Source organism: Kogia breviceps, chromosome 5, assembly GCF_026419965.1.
Source record: "Kogia breviceps isolate mKogBre1 chromosome 5, mKogBre1 haplotype 1, whole genome shotgun sequence".
Classification (NCBI taxonomy): Eukaryota; Metazoa; Chordata; class Mammalia; order Artiodactyla; family Physeteridae; genus Kogia; species Kogia breviceps.
The window spans coordinates 64,741,499-64,761,726 of NC_081314.1; the positions used below are offsets into that span (position 1 = coordinate 64,741,499).

Sequence of the window (20,228 nt, forward strand, 5' to 3'; positions counted from 1 at the left end):
TAGTACATTGCCTCAGATTATCTCACTAATCACTTAAATCCTGTTGTCTAAATATGAGTTGTAAAATCATCACTACTTCCAGATACGAAGAGTAATATAGAATGTAAATATATGGTCAGAAGAATTTATCTTCACCATACATTTTATTCTATATATCTAGGTATATAGCTGGACTCAAGTAGGATTATCATTATTCTCAAAAAGCCTGTACTGGAGTTCCCTGGTGGTGCAGTGGTTAAGAATCCGTCTGCCAATGCAGGAGACACGGTTCGATCCTTGGTCTGGGAAGATACCATATGATGCAGAGCAACTAAGCCCGTGCACCACAACTACTGAGCCTGTGCTCTAGAGTCCGTGAGCCACAACTACTGAGCCCGCGCACCACAACTACTGAAGCCTGCACACCTAGAGCCCATGCTCTGCAGCAAGAGAAGCCACCACAATAAGAAGCCCACGTATTGCAACAAAGAGTAGCCCCCGCTCGCCACAACTAGAGAAAGCCTTGGCACAGCAACGAAGACCCAATGCAGCCAAAAATAAACAAATAAATTAATTTTAAAAAATAAAAAAATGTCATGAAGAGATTAGTGGTAGGACGGGAATAAAACACAGACCTACTAAAGCATGGACTTGAGGATATGGCGAGGGGGAAGGGTAAGCTGTGACAAAGTGAGAGAGTGACAGGGACACATACACACTACCAAATGTAAATTAGATAGCTAGTGGGAAGCTGCCGCATATCACAGGGAGATCACCTCTGTGCTTTGTGACCACCTAGAGGGGTGGGATAGGGAGGGTGGGAGAGAGGGTGACGCAAGAGGGAAGAGATATGGGAACATCTGTGTATGTATAACTGATTCACTTTGTTGTAAAGGAGAAACTAACACACTGCTGTAAAACAGTTATACTCAAATAAAGATGTTAAAAAATATATAATAAGCCTGTACTACCTGGAATTAATGTTGAAACTATCCATTTTCAAAAACTAGGCAAAATGAAATACTCTTTACAGTTCCTCTTGGGCCATTCTATTTCATTATTTTTAATATAGTGGCAGGTGTTTTAATCTGCAAAGAGCAAAACTTATCTTAAACAGTATAATGTGTTTCTTTAGAGTTGTAGAGAATGTTTCATCCAGAGAGGCAGAATAAGCTTTTCTATTTACTTTTGTTTTAGTGAAAAAGTGTGTGTATGTGTGCATGTATGTGTATGGTGTCTACCAGACCAATTACACTTCAAGTATAAAAACTCAATATTTCTGTCAGTCATTCCAATGTTTAGTTTTAGAGAGCTCCAAACTTCTACATATTTGACTTTAACTAGATCTCTGTTTTCCAAAGTGGTGAGGTATTAGTGGTGTACAGGTAAAAATTTATTATTTATTTTAGTATGCTTTCAGAAATTTAATCACAATATTAAATTATGATATAAAGGTTTCTTCTTCAATAAAATTACCAACATAGGGCTTCCCTGGTGGCGCAGTGGTTGAGAATCCGCCTGCCGATGCAGGGGACACGGGTTTGTGCCCTGGTCCGGGAAGATCCCACATGCCGCGGAGCAGCTGGGCCCGCGAGCCATGGCCACTGAGCCTGCGCGTCCGGAGCCTGTGCTCCGCAACGGGAGAGGCCACAACAGTGAGAGGCCCGCGTATCACAAAAAAAAAAAAAAAAAAAAAAAAATTACCAACATAAAAAGAGGCAATTTAAAGTATTAAGAAAATAATATTATAGGAGTTAATGTGGAAATGTCAAAAATTACAGAGTAGTATTTGAATGACTTAAGTTCAGAAAATACTGTTCTAAATAACTGATTGAAAACGTTTTGCCACATGTTAACATTATGTTATTTTGTTGGATGGTTTCACACACTATTTTGAGTGGTAAGTACCTGACAGCTTAAAGAAACCAGGTTGTATCATTCTGCAATCAGAGAGTCTTGTCTGACTAAATCAGCAGAAGAATGTGGTTTGCACTTTTCTATCACTCCTTACTATAAAATAAATCCCAGATGGAGCAAAGATCTAAGGGGAAAAAAATTTTTTGTTTTACAGTCTTGGAGTGGGGAAGGTCTTTCAAAGCATCATATAAATTTCAGAAGACTTAAACAAAGACCTGTCAATTTGACCATTAAAATTTTTTTAATTTCTGCATTGTAAGATAAGTAAATAATAAAGACAAAATTGAAAAGTTATTTGCAGCACATATGACAGACAAAAGCTAGTTTTCATAACATTAAAAGTCCTACAACATTTTTTTAAAAGACCACTAAAGGATAATAAAAAAACAAAGGTCATGAATATAGGTCACAGGCTTGGAAACATAAATGGCTTTTAAACATACTAAAACTTGCTTAAATTTCTCATAATAAAAGAAACACAGCTTAAAAACAGACATTCCCTTTTTTACCTGCTTTGCAAAATAAAAAAATCTGATAGATATATGAATATATACATTGTGTATCAATGTACCCAAGAGTGTGGAATAGGATTTACAAAAGGGAGGCAAAAAGGAAAATAAATTATCTATTGCTCTTTATAAAATTTTAGCTTTTCTAAATTCAAAACTAAAATCTGAGGCTATTTGGTGTCTTAGTTGATTCCTTGAACTTGTGCGGGCTGGATGAAAAATAGAGAAAACTGAATCAAATACAAGTATTTTATGTACACAATAAAAGTACCTAGGTTTTTAAAAAGAATTTAGATGACTGAATAAATTTTTTAAGTCATTTCCAGGACTCTTGGATCTGGAGGCAGAGACTTCTTATGAGAAGATGAGGAAGTTAAGAGTCTGTTTATGCAAGTCTGCATTAAATGCTCAATTCCAGTGCCCAATGTCAATGCAAGCACTGCTGGAGCAAGTGATCAAGGGAGAGAGTGGTAGGAAATGAACTGGGAGATAAAGCCAGAGGTCAGGTCTTCTGGGCCTTACAGGCTACATAAAATATTTTCGACTTCATTCTAAGTGTAATATGCAATCACTGGAGGCTTTTATTTTTAAGCATGTCATTTCTAATGTGACCTGATGTGAATTTATAAATTACAGTAGTCTATAATAGCGATTTTCTAACTATCTATGGTATCTCTTATTCTTTATAGCAGAGTATTTTGCTTTTTACAACATTATTTTAATTTTTAGACTACAAAAGTAATTTGTTTTTCTCCCTGTAGAAAATTGAGAAAAATATTTAAAAAGGAAATAAATGCATCTGTTGGCATTTTATGGCCACCTATTTTTTGTAAATAAAGTTTTATTGGAACACAGCAATCTATGGCTGCTTTCCACACCACAACAGCAGAGTCTAGTAGCTGTGACAGAAACTCTATGGTCTGCAAAGCCTAAAATGTTTACACTAGCTGACACTTTACAGAAGTTTGATGACCTTTGTTCTAACCCTCTGAAATAATGTTAATTTATTTGTATATTTTCAAAGGTATATTCTAGACATATTTTTAAAGAGTCAAGACCAGACTATACAGTTATATATTTTGCTGAGTTCATTTACCACTATACCATCAGCGTTTTCACATATAATTGACATTCATTATGAAAGACAGACAGAGACCAACATTTTTAATGCCTGTATATATTCTACCTTGTAAATATGCTATCAACTATTTAAATAATTCCTTATTTATTCCCCTATTTTCTGACATTTAGTTTAAAAAATTTTTATTCATAAATAATGCTGTGATGAATATTTTTGTTTATAATTGTTTGCATTTTTATCATTTCCTTAGGCTAGGTTCCTTAAGGTAAAATTATAGAATCAAAGGGTATCAACATTTTTAAGACTCCTGATAAATATACTGAGGTGTTTTTTTTTTTTTGCAGTACATGGGCCTCTCACTGTTGTGGCCTCTCCCGTTGCGGAGCACAGGCTCCAGACGCGCAGCCTCAGCGGCCATGGCTCACGGGCCCAGCCGTTCGGAGGCATGTGGGATCTTCCTGGACCGGGGCATGAACCCGTGTCCCCTGCATCAGCAGGTGGACTCTCAACCACTGCGCCACCTGGGAAGCCCTATACTGAGGTTTTAAATCACTGTTCCCCCAAACTCTGGGCCTCTGCAAGGTTGCATAACAACATTTGGGTAAACTACAACAATGGAGGTTGGGGCTTCCCTGGTGGTGCAGTGGTTAAGAATCGCCTACCAATGCAGGTTCGAGCGCTGGTCCAGGAAGATCCCACATGCTGCAGAGCAATTAAGCTGGTGTGCCACAACTACTGAGCCTGTGCTCTAGAGCCTGCGAGCCACAACTACTGAGCCCATGCACCACAACTACTGAAGTCCGCGCACCTAGATCTTGTGCTCCGCGACAAAAGAAGCCACCACAATGAGAAGACCGCACACTGCAACAAAGAGTAGCCCCCGCTTGCCACAACTAGAGAAGGCCCACGCACAGCAACAAAGACCCAACGCAGCCAAAAATAAATAAATAAAAATAAATAAATTTATTTTTTAAAAATGGAGATTGCTTTGGAGTGTCTTGGAGAAATTACTAATTTTTTCATATTTTAAATGTGAGTGAGGATAATTATAAACATAACTAATCTTTATTTTGGATAGAACATTGTTCTAAGTGATTTACATATATTAACTCATTTAATCCCCATAACGACCCTTTGGGATAGGTTTTATTACCCCTATTTTAGAGGTAGAACCAGGATTAAAACCTAGATAGTGTGACATCAGAGATCTTGCATTTAACCCCTATACTAAACTGCTGCTTGAGTATTCCTGTATCTTGTTCATTTTTCTTTTCATATTCACTCCTGTCATATTCCACTACTATCAAGAATTATGTTCTGTGTTAACCTTCTAGGAAATATGTTTTGACTCTAAAGATCTGTGACTTCAAAAAAGTTGGAAACCCATTGATACCAAGGACTGCATCCTGTTGGCAATAGAATTATTATTAATTTACATTAGATATTTCTCCCTCCATTCCCTTGGGCTTTCTCTGTGTTCGTTCCCTCATTTTCTCATCTCTCAGAATTGTGTCTTGTCAACATTGATCTCTAAAGTTTAAAGTTTACATATCATGCTGTTATTGAAAAAACAGTCTGGTGTTATTCCAAATTATTATTACCACCATGAACACAGAGACAGCAAGAAGTGGCTTCCAGAAGTTCAAGGAAAATTTTCTCTCCTATAATTTTTTTAAAAGATAAATGCAGACACAATTTTGGTTTGATGTTGTAATTACTTCTTCCAGGTTTCCAGCTATTTTTAAAACAAATTTACACCATTTGTGCTTGTGTGAAACCTCAAGGATAATGTTCAAGAGATCCTCCAATTATTTTTCCAATGGGTAAGCCCTACCTCTTAATTGTTTTAATTAGCAATCCTATGAAAATTAATTAAAACTGGAATCATACTTCCAAAATTACATACCACTGACTACTGAACATAAAAATCTTAATCAAGACATTAAAAAATTTGACTCCAACTTGTTTTAATTGTCTAATATGCTTGCTTGAGGGGTAAAATAATGAAAACAATAAGGTGAGTAAAAAGAAGATGCCTTCTTCTTATAGGGAGTCTATAAGACCTTTTAATTGGATGCTTCAAAAAGTAATAACGATAGGGACTTCCCTGGTGGCACAGTGGTTAAGAATCCGCCTGCCAATGCAGGGGACTCGGGTTCAAGCCCTGGTCCGGGAAGATCCCACATGCCATGGAGCAACTAAGCCCGTGTGCCACAATTACTGAGCCTGCACTCTAGAGACCACAAGCCACAACTACTGAGCCTGCATGCCACAACTACTGAAGCCCGTGTGCCTAGAGCCCGTGCTCCGCAACAAGAGAAGCCACCACAATGAGAAGCCTGCCCACCACAATGAAGAGTAGCCCCCTCTTAACACAACTAGAGAAAGCCCTCACACAGCAACGAAGACCCAATGCAGCCAAAAATAAATAAATTTATTTTTTTTTAAAAAGTAATAATGATGATGATGTGGCCGTTTCTTTTTCATTCTACCAAGATAAAGACTTTTTCAGTAGAGGTGCCTATCCTGATGGGGGGGAAACAATTCAGTCACCGTGAGTCCCTGGCAACTTTGTATGGAGATGAAATGTGAGGGCAGCCTAGGAAGGGGCATCAACTGGGGTTCAGACAGAGCAAGGAAGGGAAAAGAAAGAGAAGCACATGGTCTGCCTGTCAGGAGAGTAAACTGCTGCTCCTACTAAGTGCCAAACCCACAGTTAACATCATACTCAACAGTGAAAAGCTGAAAGCATTCCCTCTAAGATCAGGAACAAGACAAGGATGACCACTCTTGCCACTATTACTCAACATAGTTTTGGAAGTCCTAGCCACAGCAATCAAAGAAGGAAAGGAAATAAAAGGAATCCAAATTAGAAAGGAAGAAGTAAAACTGTCACTGTTTGCAGATGACATGGTACTGTATGTAGAAAATCCTAACAATGCTACCAGAAAACTATCAGAGCTCATCAAAGAATTCAGTAAAGTTGTAGGATACAAAATTAATATTCAGAAATCTGTTGAATTTCTATACACTAATAATGCACTATCAGAAAGAGAAATTAAGGAAACAATCCCATTTACCATGGCATCAAAAAGAATAAAATACCTAAGAATAAACTACCTAAGGAGGCAAAAGACCTGTACTCCAAAAACTGTAAGATGCTGATGAAAGAAACTGAAGGTGACACAAACAGATGGAAAGATATACCATGTGCTTGGACTGGAAGAATCAATATTGTTAAAATGACCATACTACCCAAAGCAATCTAAAGATTCAATGCAATCCCTATCAAGTTACCAATGGCATTTTTCACAGAACTAGCACAAAAAAATTTTTAATTTGCATGGAAACACAAAAGACCCTGACTAGACAAAACAATCTTGAGAAAGAAGAACAGAGCTGGAGGAATCATGCTTCCTGACTTCAGACTATACTACAAAGCTACAATAATCAAAACACTATGGTACTGGCACAAAAACAGACACTAGATAAATGGAACAGAGTAGAAAGCTCAGAAATAAACCCACACACTTACAGTCAATTAATCTCTGACAAAGAAGGCAAGAATACACAATGGAGAAAAGACAATCTTTTCAATAAGTAGTGCAGGAAAAACTGGACAGCTACATGTAAAAGAATTAGAACATTCTCTAACACCATTTAACACCATTTAACACCATTTAAACTCAAAATGGATTAAAGACCTAAATGTAAGACCAGATACTATAAAACTCTTAGAGGAAAGCATAGGCAGAACACTCCCATTGCAGAGCACAGGCTCCGGACGTGCAGGCTCAGTGGCCATGGCTCACGGGCCCAGCCACTCCACGGCATGTGGGATCTTCCCAGACCGGAGCACGAACCCATGTCCCCTGCATCAGCAGGCGGATTCTCAACCACTGCGCTACCAGGGAAGCCCCAGAACACTCTTTGACATAAATTGCAGCAATATTTTTTTTGGATCCATCTCCTACAGTAATGAAAACAAAAGCCAAAATAGATGAATGGGACCTAATTAAACTTAAAAACTTTTGTGCAGCAAAAGAAACCATAAACAAAACAAAAAGACAATCTATGGAATGGGAGAAAATATTTGCAAATGATGCAATAGACAGGGGTTAATTTCCAAAAATATGCGAACAGCTCATACACCTCAATATCAAAAAAACAAAAACAAAAACAAAAAAACAATCAAAAAATGGGCAGAAGACCTAAATAGACATTTCTCCAAAGAAGACAAACAGATGGTCATCAGGCACATGAAAAGATGCTCCACATCACCAATTATTAGAGAAATGCAAATCAAAACCACAATGAGATATCACCTCACACTCGTCAGAATGGCCATCATCAAAAAGTCTACAAATAGTAAGTGCTGGAGAGGGTGTGGAGAAAAGGGAACCCTTCTACACTGTTGGTGGGAATGCAAAATTGGCACAGCCACTACAGAAAAGTCTGGAGGTTCCTTAAAAAACGAAAAATATAGTTACCATATGATCCAGCAATCCCACTACTGGGCATATATCCAGAAAAATGAAAAACTCTAATTCAAAAAGATACATGCACCCCAGTGTTCACAGCAGCACTATTTACAGTAGCCAAGACATGGAAGCAACCTAGATGTCCATCAACAAATGAATGGATAAAGAAGATCTGGGGCATGTGTGTGTGCGTGTGTGTGTGCATGTGTGTGGTGGAATATTATTCAGCCATAAAAAAGAATGAAATCATGCCATTTGCAGCAACATGGATGGAGTAAGTGATTATCATACTAAGTGAAGTAAGTCAGACAAAGACAAATATCATACCACTTATATGTGGAATCTAAAAAAATGATACAAATGAACTTATATACCAAACAGAAATAGACTCACAGACATAGAAAAGAAATTTATGGTTACCAAAGGGGAAAAAGGGAGAGGGATAAATTAGGAATTGGGGATTAGCAGATACACAATACTATATATAAAATAGATAAACAGCAAGGACCTACTGTATAGCACAGGGAACTATATTTAATATCTTGTAATAACATATAATGGAAAAGAATCTGAAAAAGTAAATATATATATTTAATTCATATATTTATATCTGAATCATTTTGCTGTACACCTGAAATATTGTAAATCAAGTATACCTCAATAAAAAAAATATATATGACAGATTCAATTTCTCTGCATCCAAAGTAAAATAAAATAAAAATTGGTGATCTGCATAGAATAAACTAAAACTGTTCTGCAAAGAAAACAGCATTTTTTTAAGAGCTAATGCTTGCCTATGCAAATTGGATGATTCCTCAAACATATTTTCAGTAATCGCCTTTATAAAAGAAAATCACTACTCCTACTATTTTCCCTACTTTTATTCGAGGAGTACAAATATAACTTTCCACATTCTTCCCACCTGATTTAATGTTTCAGAGCTTAGCACTTTCTCCTGTTATGTATGTATTATGTAGTTTATTTGTAATACATCTCTCTTATTGCAGGTAAAGACATGCAAAGTAGAGGAAATGGTGATATTAATACTTTGGGCCATTTGGTTTGGAAAGTTTCCTTGCCATACTAGCCTTCATACTTATTATTCTTCAAGCATCATGAATGCATATTCTTGGATTTTTCTCTCCAGAAGTCTAGTAGTACATTTAGTATATTTTTCACCAATGGCATATGTATCTGTATCATGTATGCTGCAGCAATAGACTTTAATCAGTGATACAAATGAATTTTCATTATCATATTTATAATTTTATTTTGGAGTTCTTAAAACCTCTCTACAGAACCCTGGGTTCCAGAAACCCATAGCTGTAGGAAATGGATAGTCATTAAAGGTGAGGGACATAGACAGATCTGCATTTTAGAATAACATCCCTGGTTATGAAATGGAGGATGGTTAAAGAGGGAACATATTATTAGAACCCGAGAGATCTGTTAGAAGTTTACTGTAACAGACAATAGAGGGTTGAACTTCAAGATATGAATTAGAAAAGATGCAATATTTGAGAAGTAAAATTAATAAAAAATAGACAATTATTAGTTATCAGAATTGAGAAATATGAAGAGATCATTGATAGCTTCTTGCTTTGGAGACCACTGTAATTAATGGGGAGTGTGGTAAAGACAGACAGGAACCTGAAGACAAGGGACCATGTTTACATTGATTCACAGTGAAGCAGATAAAGAATTTGATTTTAAACTCTGTGATGCTGAGGTACTAAATGTCCAGTGGATAGCTAAATACAGATCTAGAATTCAAGAGAAAGACTAGGGCTAGGTTTGAATTTGACAACCAATTTGATAAAGACACGGGAGTGATGGCCAAGGAGAAAGTGGAGACTGAATAGAGAAGAGGGCTAAGGGCAAATTCTGGGGACCGTGACCTGTTATGGAGCATGTTGGGGAAAGAGCTACTGAAAAGTCAAATACTTTAAGTCAAGCAGGCAAGAGTTAACATTATAGAAGTATGCAAAATAGAGACACGGAAGTAAGGAGAGAGCCAGTACTAGGCCACAGAGAAATGCATTTTTTTCTCATTCCTTTTTTCCCTCTTCTAAATCCCTATGCCCCTTTACCTTCTGCCATCTCTTATCCAAAACAAGAAAAAAAAAATTAAAGCCTTAGTGAATGATTTTACTCCTGCTTCACAGAAGTTTGATGCCATCAGGCGTGACCTATTTCATACTCTTTACCTTCACAAACCATTCTTCCACGTAAATCCTTCTTTCTTTGCTTTTTCCACTGCTAAGGCAACTCTGAGTCCTTTTACTTCTTTTCTACTCCTGACTTTGTTCTTTTATCTCATGATAGCTCCTGTAGTCCACTTCTTCAACAAATACAGTCTCCTGAAGGCTTCTTCCTTTAGTTCTTAAAATATGAATACTTCTGTTCTTACACTGGCTTCTTAGAGCTTGCTCCCAATCACTGCCCTCCTTCCTTCTTTCTCAATCAGCCTTTACATATATATATATATATATATATATATATATATATATATATATATATATATATAAATTTATTTATTTTATTTATTTATTTGTGGCTGCGTTGGGTCTTCGTTGCTTCACGCGGGCCTTCTCTAGTTGCAGCGAGCAGGGGTTACTCTTCTTTGTAGTGCGCGGGCTTCTCATTGCATTGGCTTCTCTTGTGCAGAGCACAGGCTCTACGCATGTGGGCTTCTGTAGTTGTGACACACAGGCTCAGTAGTTGTGGTGCACGGGGTTAGTTGCTCCACAGCATGTGGGATTTTCCCAGACCAGGGCTCAAACCCGTGACCCCTGCATTGGCAGGCGGACTCTTAACCACTATGCCACCAGGGAAGTCTCCCAACCAGTCTTGAAAGATATTTTTTATACCTACTGCCCCTCATTCTTCTCTTCCCATTCTCTTCTGAATCTCTAGAGTCTGACTTTTCCTCCACCCCAGTATTAAATTCCTCAGTCAAAAGTTATCAATGACTTCCTTCTAGCCAACTCCTTTGTCGTTTTTTAAGATCAGCCCAATCAATTGCAGGCCTCATTTGACATTGCTAATTGGTCATCCTGTCTTCAAGTTTTTATGCCACTGTGTAGTCCATTTTCTCTTCCTGTCTCTCTGCCAGGTTTCTTTCTCCTCTGGCAGTGTTTCTTTCTCCTCCTAATTCAAACTGTGGGTATTCCCTGAGTTGCTGACCTTGTGGTTTTTTTTCTCACTGTACATGCTACGTTCCTTCAGACCACTCATCTACTCTGCTAGTTTACACTGCCATTTCTATTACAATGGCTCTCAAGTCTGTATCTCCTGTCCTGACAGAATGATTACCTCTGTACTCCCATCCCTCTCAAGCCATGTGTGAATTAAAAGTGAAGACAGCATGCTGAAGACAGAGGATGCAGCTGGTCTAGGACAATACTTTGAGAATCACTAGCTTAGAACAATGGTTCTTAAACTTAGCTGCACATCAAAATCACTAGAATAGCTTTTTAAAATTTTACTGCTACTCAGAACCCACTACATACCTATTAAATCAGAATATCTGATGGTAGGCTCCCCCTGTTAATTCTAATATGAAATCATGGTTAAGATCCACTTGCTTAGAAATAAAGAGAAGTACCGCCTCCCTATCCCTGCCCTCCCCCCAAAAAATCCAGCAGCTTTGGGCAGAGTTTTTTAACCTTCAACTCCATGGTTTCCAAAAAGGTCCATAAATCCATGAAATAATACATAAAAAGGTTGTGTGTAACTGAGGAGGGAGCCTTCAACATACTCTCAAAAGGGTCCATGACTGTCTCTCCCAAATCAAAAATCACTAAAGAAGCTGATTCTCAGGCAGAGCTGCCTGCACAATCTCTTACATCTCACACACACCACCACTGCATGTATTTCTAAATCCCTTCTGTTCATACGTTGAAGCTTCTATGGAAAATAACTGTTTGACTTACATGACTTCAAGGCCTGAAATTTTAAACCTTACATATTCACTTAGGCTGAGTATTTTTTTCAAAGTGCTTACATGAAAGAAGAATCCAGCATCTATCCATCATTCACATCTTAGCAAGAATTGCTTCAACTTCAGTGTAGTTTTATACTCCCACATGTCCTAAAGTAATAGCTATTTGACTAGGCAGAGAAAGATGTATGAAGAACTTTGAAGGTCTAAGTAGGGGTCCACAGAGAATTTTTTAAAAATTAAGACACTGAGAACCTGAAACATTGAGGAAGCCCTCTGGGTCAGTAGGAAATGTGTGAAGAAAGAAAACTCAGAATACACAAAGAAAAATTTTTAGCAATGATATTCCAGACTGGTTGTGTGATTTAGAAATAGGAAACTTTCCTCCTTTTTTATTTTCCTTCCCCATATTTATCACTTACAGACTCCCAAGGTTATTAACTGAGGAATAATACCATCTGCACCGTCAGAGTTAGTTTTGAACAATGTAAAGTGTAGAGCCAAACAGGACCGGCTCCAGTCACAGCTGTGCTATTACTGACCAGGTAGCCTTGAGAGATTCAGTTAACCTCTCTAAGTCCAAGCTTTCTATCTGTAAAATGGCAGTGATAATAACTACTTAATAAGGTAATCCTGAGAACTAAATTTATGTGAAGAACTTATTACAGGGTTCAAACTAGCAAATATTCAATAAATGGCTATGTTATCACAACTTGGCAAAGTTATGGACCAAGCAGGCAATTTGTGGACTGATCTAAAAATGCAACTATGTTTCTATGGGAAATTTCCATATTCTAAGCAATTGCCTTTGATACGGTCCTCATTACACAAACATTTAAATACTAACTTAAAAAATTCCATTTATTTACATATATAATGGAATATTACTCAGCCATTAAAAAGAATGAAATAATGCCATTTGCAGCAACATGGATGGACCTAGAGATTGTCATACTGAGTGAAGCAAGTCAGACAGAGAAAGAAATATCGTATGAGATCACTTATATGCGGAATCTAAAAAAAAAAAGATACAAATGGACTTACTTACAAAACAGAAACAAACTCCTACTCAGAGAACAAACTTATGGTTACCAGGGGGAAAGGGTGGAGGGAGGGATAGTTAGGGAGTTTGGGATTGACCAAAAAAAAAAAAAAAAAATTGCATATCACTATATTTTACACCTGTGACTTATATAATATTATACATCAACTATACATCAATTAAAAAGAAAGAAGAAAATTCAGTTAACTTTTTAAAGGAATTGCTGATCTTTCCAACTGCCAATCCTTTTTCCTTATTCAGCTACCATCTTAATCTCACAACTAATATAAACTCCACTCTAAATTGAGAGTTCCTTAGGACTGTGTCTTTATTGAATAATCATTTATTGAGCACCTATATACCAGTAACTGGATATAAAAATGTGCATACAATACAGTTTCTTTCCTAAATTCTACTTAGGGAAAATGACATCCAAATACAATCCAATATAATGTGTATTATAATAAACGTGTGCCAAGAAGTATGGGGCATAGTCGAAGAAGATATTCATTTTATTTGGATTGATAAGGAAATCTTAGTAAAGGGGGTGACATTCAAACTGGGCCAAGTGTGCACTAAAGTCAACATTAAATGAAACACATTAGGGAATAGAAAGAAATATGTGAGCTGCTACTGCAGGGTAAGATTCATAAGTGGACTATGATTTATTTGGACCCTGAATTCAGAAGATAAGGATAGGGCTTCCCTGGTGGCGCAGTGGTCGAGAGTCCGCCTGCCGATGAATGGGACACGGGTTCGTGCCCCGGTACGGGAAGATTCCACATGCCGCGGAGCGTCTAGGCCCGTGAGCCGTGGCCGCTGAGCCTGCGCGTCCGGAGCCTGTGCTCCGCAACGGGAGAGGCCACAGCAGTGAGAGGCCCGCGTACCGCAAAAAAAAAAAAAAAAAAAGGATAAGGATAAAAGATGGAACAGCTTGGTATATGCATGTAATAGTAAGATATACTATTATTAAATAGTTAGCTTGTTGATGGGAAATAAGATTGGAGAGGTACTACCTTGGAACTAGATTTTGCAGTGCCCTACTAACCAGCAAGGAAGTTCCCTGGACTTGAAAGTTCCAACAACTTCATGCAATATGCAAGAAAAAGAAGCATTGTAGATTCTAAAACCAAGGTGTGTGTAACATGGTAAAAGTAGAGCTGGAGAAAGGTTATTCCAACAGTGATGTTGTGGCTAAAGATGGCAGGTCAGATCATCTCAAAAGCAGTTTTGTTAACCCTGGTATGACCTGCTATAGATCTAGACTAGTACATAGGTCTTTGGAGAGCAAATGTAAAGAAATAAAAGTGACATTTCATGAATTTTATCTGGGATATTTGAATAATAATATCACTGACAAATACAGCAAAGGTAACAGGGAAGATGATAAATTGTTTTTTTAGTAAACAAAATTTATTTAGTGCTGTCAATATGCCAAGTATCACGTGACAATAGCTAATGCTGTCACATATGTGTTATCTATATAATGTGTACACTATGTTTCATTCAGCAGCTATTTCCTCCTGTATATCTTATTTCTCCAAATAAATTATCCATTTCTTCTGGGCAAGATCTCATGTTTCTTATACATTGTGGAGCTTACCACTATAAAGGACATAAAGTCAGCATTTAATAAAATCTTATTGTCTGATTAAATATCTGAAGCCAGAATTATCAGAACACTAGCCCAAGTCCTAGGTGGAGTTGGCAGTGAATAAAGGAATCTACTTTCCTTTATTGCTATTTAACTTCCTAACATTGATAGAGTGGAAGAAGTTCCAAACAGTGCCAAGTCATTCTAGACAATAAAACTCTAGTTCAGTTTACCGTGTAATATTCAGTAGAACAAATTTTATGGATCTAAGACATCCAGGGAAATAGTGAGAAATCGTGTTTCCTGTCTGTTTGGGTGTGTTTTTTACTTTTAAAACGTGGTCTTAGAGAGGTGTGGGAGCAGAATAAGAGAGTAAATCAGTCCCATCTTTCATAGCAGTATATTTACTTCATCAAAAAAAAATTAATTAATTGGGATAGAAAAAAAAGTTTGAATACCCTTCCTTGACAGGATTCAGGACTTTGATGTGAGAATAAAATACACATTTACAGTAAGTTTAGATTTGGTGGTGGAATTTAAAGCCCTTGTCCATCAACATATCGTAATGGATGAATGTGACACTTGCATAATAGCACTTGTTTGAGCACTTTTAGAAAGAGCAAGGGAGTCTTTGCAGTGTAGTAAGGGAGTTTAAAATTTTAAGGATGTTTTCTTTTCAATGAGAAATAACACCTACTCAAAATAAGCTGGAGATTCGTGTTCAGAATCTATGTTGTCAGCCTGATGTTCAGGAATGGTTACAGAAGGAAAGAGAATCTCAAGGTCACTGGGAATAGTCTTTAGTGTATTTTATAGGGCTTATCTGTGCTCACATGCCTAATTTTTTTCCAAGTGCAAAGAATGGCCACTTGCTTGAGACAGGCCCAGTGCCATCCTTTATTCAAGTTCCTTTATACTCCTCTTTTTAAAGAAGCTGTCAAGTTCTTTTTTTGCAGCTGACAGAAAAGGCCAAATCTGCGGTACAGGAAGGGAGGCGCAAAAAGAAACTTTTTTGTGTTGATGTTTTACTAAGTGAGCTAAGGAGAATTTTAGAATCATGTAATTTACTCTGGAGGCATTTACTGTACATAGCTATAGTGATGGTAATTTCTTTCATTGTTGCAGTGAAAAGATAACCATCAATCAGTTGTCAATTGGTCAATTGCAGAAGTGATGAAAAGAAACTGGTAGGAACAATCACTTCTGTGGCTACCTAGACCATTTGGAGGCTCAAGAAAAGTATGGGAACTGGATTGCATCTTAAAAAGGGATTGGACCAGATTTTCAAAAAGGTTAATAGGCATAACTTCCTTGCAAAGAATAGCTTTGCAGTTAAACATAATCAGGAAATGCATTTTAAAAAATGAAAAATTAAAAAGACTTGGTTAAAAAAAGTTTAAAAACATTTACTAGATATCAGGTAAGTATGCCCCCTGAATCTTGAAGTTCAGTGTGTTCTTAATGGAAAAAATAAATTAGTATACTAATAACCCAACACGTGTATTTTAGAACAAATTAATGAAAATTACTTTGTACTCAGTCCTTAGTCTCAATATTGGACACTCTGAAATAAATAATTTTCCAGGTATTTATCATAAGAAATTGAAAGTCCAAGTTAATTTTGAACAGTTATTAAGCAAATATCTACAAATATTTTAATTTTTTAAACCTATGGAAGCTCACATAAAGGTTAAGTTTAAAAATCATTAACTTGCATAAAAGGCAAATGGTACTTTGGGATTTAGTGTTACAAGCAAGATTTCATTTTAATTTATCCTATTTACCTAAGAATAGCAATGTTATTGATTTATTCTGAGTTTCCCCACACACACAGTGATTTTTTTTTTACTGTGGTAGGTAATAAAAAGGATTACAGGCCCCCAGAAGGATGAGATATCATCAGTTTGTAATCCAGCCCATGGTTTCCTAGATACCGTATTGTCTGTTCTGTTCCGCTATGTGAAAAATGTTGAATATCAACAATGGGTTTCAGTGCTGTATTGTTGAGTTTTGTATGAACTAATCTAGCTTCACTAAGGAAAAAAAAAAAAAAAAAGAAAGAAAGAAAAGAAAAGAAAGAAAGAAGAAAAAAAGAGAAAAAAAAAGAAGCACAGCTTTGGACAAAAGTCTATAGCCAGTGCATTTGAAACTCCCCTTGCACAAGGGCTGACTGTAGCTGGGGAAAGACAGTTTACTCATTTGCTCTCTCCTTTCATATAGTCAGCTGGCCCTCTTCTCAGGTGTAGATCACCAATTATCATTTCACCTGTTTTGATTCTCTGATGAGGAAAGTCCCAGGACTTATCAGCTGGGATAGGCCTCAGTTACAAGACAGCTCTGTTCAGTATTTGTAAGGTAAGCTATTTGTGCAACTTCTCTGCTGTAGTGTGCTGGCCTAGCTCTAGAACTTTTGCAGCATATCACTTATTTTTAACTTTCACTTTTTCTTCTCTTTTCTTCTTTTGGAGAAAGAAAGCCTGACAGGTTTCTCCGGAAAAGTGACCATCCATGGAATGAATGAAACGTTCTCTTTCTATTCCAGTAAGTAATTGACTTGTAACTAAAAATTGAACTGGCTGCTATGTCAACTGCAATGTGAGCTGCTGCTCGCACAGGTGTTGCTTACTCTTTAGCCTGGAAAGAAAAGGGGCTTAACCTGTGATTAAATTTCAAGTCAACTGACCTCAACATGATAGTACATAATTCTTACTTGCCTACCGAATGGCCTGAGTCTCATTTTGACCCTGATTCGGGCACCTGTGCTTTTAATGTTTGGTGTAGCTAAGGCTAGAGTTGCTCTTCTGGTTAGAAATAAAGTGGGTGGAGAACAGTTCTAAGCAAATAACAAATGATGGTCAGCCGACTAAGTCTTTAATCCAGTGCTCAATGTGTTCTATTTTTTTAATGCATTAACTATAAGTTCATGTAAATTATTATTCAAACTTTTATTTTAAAAGGTATAGATTCATGGGCAACCATTTTATTACTAAAGATACACAGTAAATCCAAATCAGTGAATTATAAACAAGCAAAGGATGTGAGAATTATTATGCTTTCAAATGCTTAAGTTTGATTACATAACCTATCACAGGCTTTCTAAATAAGCCTTGCACTTTAATGATTTTTTTAGCCCTAGGAATTAAATAGCAGCATTGTTTTTCCTGGTTTCTGTAAATAAACAAAAGACTGTTTAACTTTAGCAAAATGACCCTATTTGAGTTTTGGAGACAAACCTGTATCCACTTCCCAAAAGCAAAATAAAAATCAATGACATCTAAAATTACCATTTACCCCTGAAGCTATTCTCCATTCATTTTATGTAAAATGGTTGCACGCTAAGAATTGGTCTGTAAGATGAGAACAGCCTGGACTGTTGTTTTTTCTTCCTCATTTCCTTTTTAACCTGAGAATTAGAAGAAAGTGCTGATGATGCTTGCTTAACCCTGCTTTTAGTGCCAGCCTGTGACCAACTCTCTGTGAAACCATTTCTGACCCTCTGCTTGCAGTGGTGAGCCTGAATTTTTCCCCTTCCTTGCCCATCACTGTCAGTCAATTATAGGATTGAACTGAACCAGAAAATCTGGTACAGTCTGGTAATTAGTACAAAGGGTTTCCAGTCTAGTGTAAAGACGGGGATGCAAGAGCCCCAGCAGTCACAGAAATCGTTTTGATTGGCCATAGACATTGCTTTTTAGTGCTGCTCGGTGACTTCCTAAAGATATTGCCTCCTACCCTATAAGTCTTCTCCTTCAAGTACATTACGGACCTTTTTTAAAGTCGTGTGTGTGTGTGTGTGTGTGTGTGTGTGTGTGTGTGTGTGTGTTTCTTTTTTTAGATCCAAATTCTCCCATTTTTAGTCTGTCATTTTTGCCTATCAAACAGACACATTTTGACTTGCCCAACAAAGAACCAAGTTATCAACACTCACAGAAACTGACATTTTTAATTCAGGCTTCATTATGTCTTTGAATTATGACAGTGAAGTACAAAGACATTTTAAGAGTTTTTTCATTATTTTTTTTTAATCCAGCATTGGGATGTTTATCTTTCTTTAGTATTCATATTTCCTTTTCTACCTTTATTCTCAGTAATATATAATTAGCATTATCAAAACCATCAGCTATTATCCTTTATGACTTTTGACCTTTATTTTTTTAATATGTCTCAAGCTAGAGCACTCTCTAAAATAAGTAAAAACTCAGAGATTTTAATGAAATATTTTAGGGTTATAAAAATAATGAAATAATTAAAAACATGAATCTCTTTTAAACATCAACATTACATTATTAGGCAAGTAACATATTATATGATAAAACTATAGTGACAAAATAAATTTCAGAAAAAATTATTTTGTAAAGCAAACTTGCATTTGATGGTAAGTGCAATTTTATCATCTATATTTCATCACACATTTTTTAACCACTACTATGGAGTTATTGGCTTAATATCAATGCTAGTTTTGGGTAAATTATATATTTTTTGCAGAAACAAACATCCTCTTTGATTATAGATGACAAAAACTCATTAGTCACACATTAAATACAACGAAAGTGTTTGGTAGCTTGTCAACGTAACAAATGCCTGCCTTCAAAAAATAGATATATGTATATTTAAGGGTAAATTTAATGCCTGACACCCTGTACAAAACTGCAAAAGCAACAGTGCCCAAAATAACAGAAGCAAAAGAAAGAACAAGGTTTTTCATTTCCAAGAATGCTATCCTTAGCACAATCTGCATCATGGTTTTCGTCGCATATGTGTTGTAAATCTTCTAAAGGACCATTTATTTACCCACGTCTTAATGTAGCTTTAAATATCTGTTTTATCCTATATACAATCTTAACAAAAGTAGTTATGTTACTATGTCTGGTACTGATTTTTACCTGTCTGACTTTGCTATTAAATTTCAAGAAGGTTAATATTGTTTTTGTAACCCCTGTCATGAGTAATATATTTTCCCAGTAAACATGTCATAATTTTAAAGGATGTTCAAGAAGCAGTATTTCTGTTGAAACAGTTTTGCATTCATTTCTGTATTGTTTTTTAACCATAATATAGTGCATGCCTTGAAAAGAATACACATATTTATGTACTCAACACTTTTTGTTTTAAGCAAAACCTCGCTCATTAAAAACTAAAAGAGTCTTAGAAACTGTATAAATGGGCAACTTCTCACTGACAATATTTGCATTCAATTTTAATTCACCATCAAGTCTATATCTTGAAATGTATCCATAAAGTAACTGAGGAAAGAGTACATTCTGGTAACATTTTTCTTATTTTATTTTTTAAGCTAAAATGTATGTTGAAATTCAAAAGGTGCTTGCCACATGTGGTATGGCAGTATGCTATATTCTGTAATAGCTGAATGCTGTGTGAGTGTGTATAAAATTACAGGGGTTCACAGGCTTTAATATGGAAACAAATATTCTTTTCTACTTCAGTCTTACTTCCAGTGGCAGGAGTAAAACTTGGGAAAAACTCTAAAGATTATCTAGCCTCATGATTTTCAAACTGTGTTTCCTCGAGCTCTTAGGCTCTTTGGGGATACTTAGGGCCATGGGAGAAGGAAGGCCAAGTGGCCTCTTACCTCTTGCCTTTATCTGCTGTGTCTATTAGAGTTCCATGTAGGATGGGATAACCATGCTGGAAGGAAAAGGTAAAAAATTACTGATGGAGGCT

The 20,228-nt window shown here is 36.6% G+C and overlaps 2 long non-coding RNA genes across 15 annotated transcripts in view; one reads left to right on the forward strand and one right to left on the reverse strand.

Annotated features, from left to right (window-relative positions):
• Positions 1-20,228, forward strand: part of LOC136794244 (uncharacterized) — a 692,340-nt gene that overhangs the window by 556,780 nt on the left and 115,332 nt on the right. For 7 of the 12 annotated variants that reach the window (XR_010840679.1, XR_010840677.1, XR_010840687.1 and 4 more), the window contains one exon: positions 17,015-17,087. This is a non-coding gene — a long non-coding RNA (uncharacterized lncRNA). Of the gene's footprint in view, positions 1-5,213; positions 5,310-16,678; positions 16,902-17,014; positions 17,088-20,228 lie in introns of those variants that run through there. The other 5 variants (XR_010840678.1, XR_010840680.1, XR_010840686.1 and 2 more) reach the window with 4 other exon arrangements.
• LOC136794245 (uncharacterized) overlaps positions 1-20,228 on the reverse strand; it is a 165,880-nt gene that overhangs the window by 73,268 nt on the left and 72,384 nt on the right. For all 3 annotated transcript variants that reach the window (XR_010840692.1, XR_010840690.1, XR_010840691.1), the window contains one exon: positions 20,137-20,192. This is a non-coding gene — a long non-coding RNA (uncharacterized lncRNA). The remainder of the gene's footprint in view (positions 1-20,136; positions 20,193-20,228) is intronic.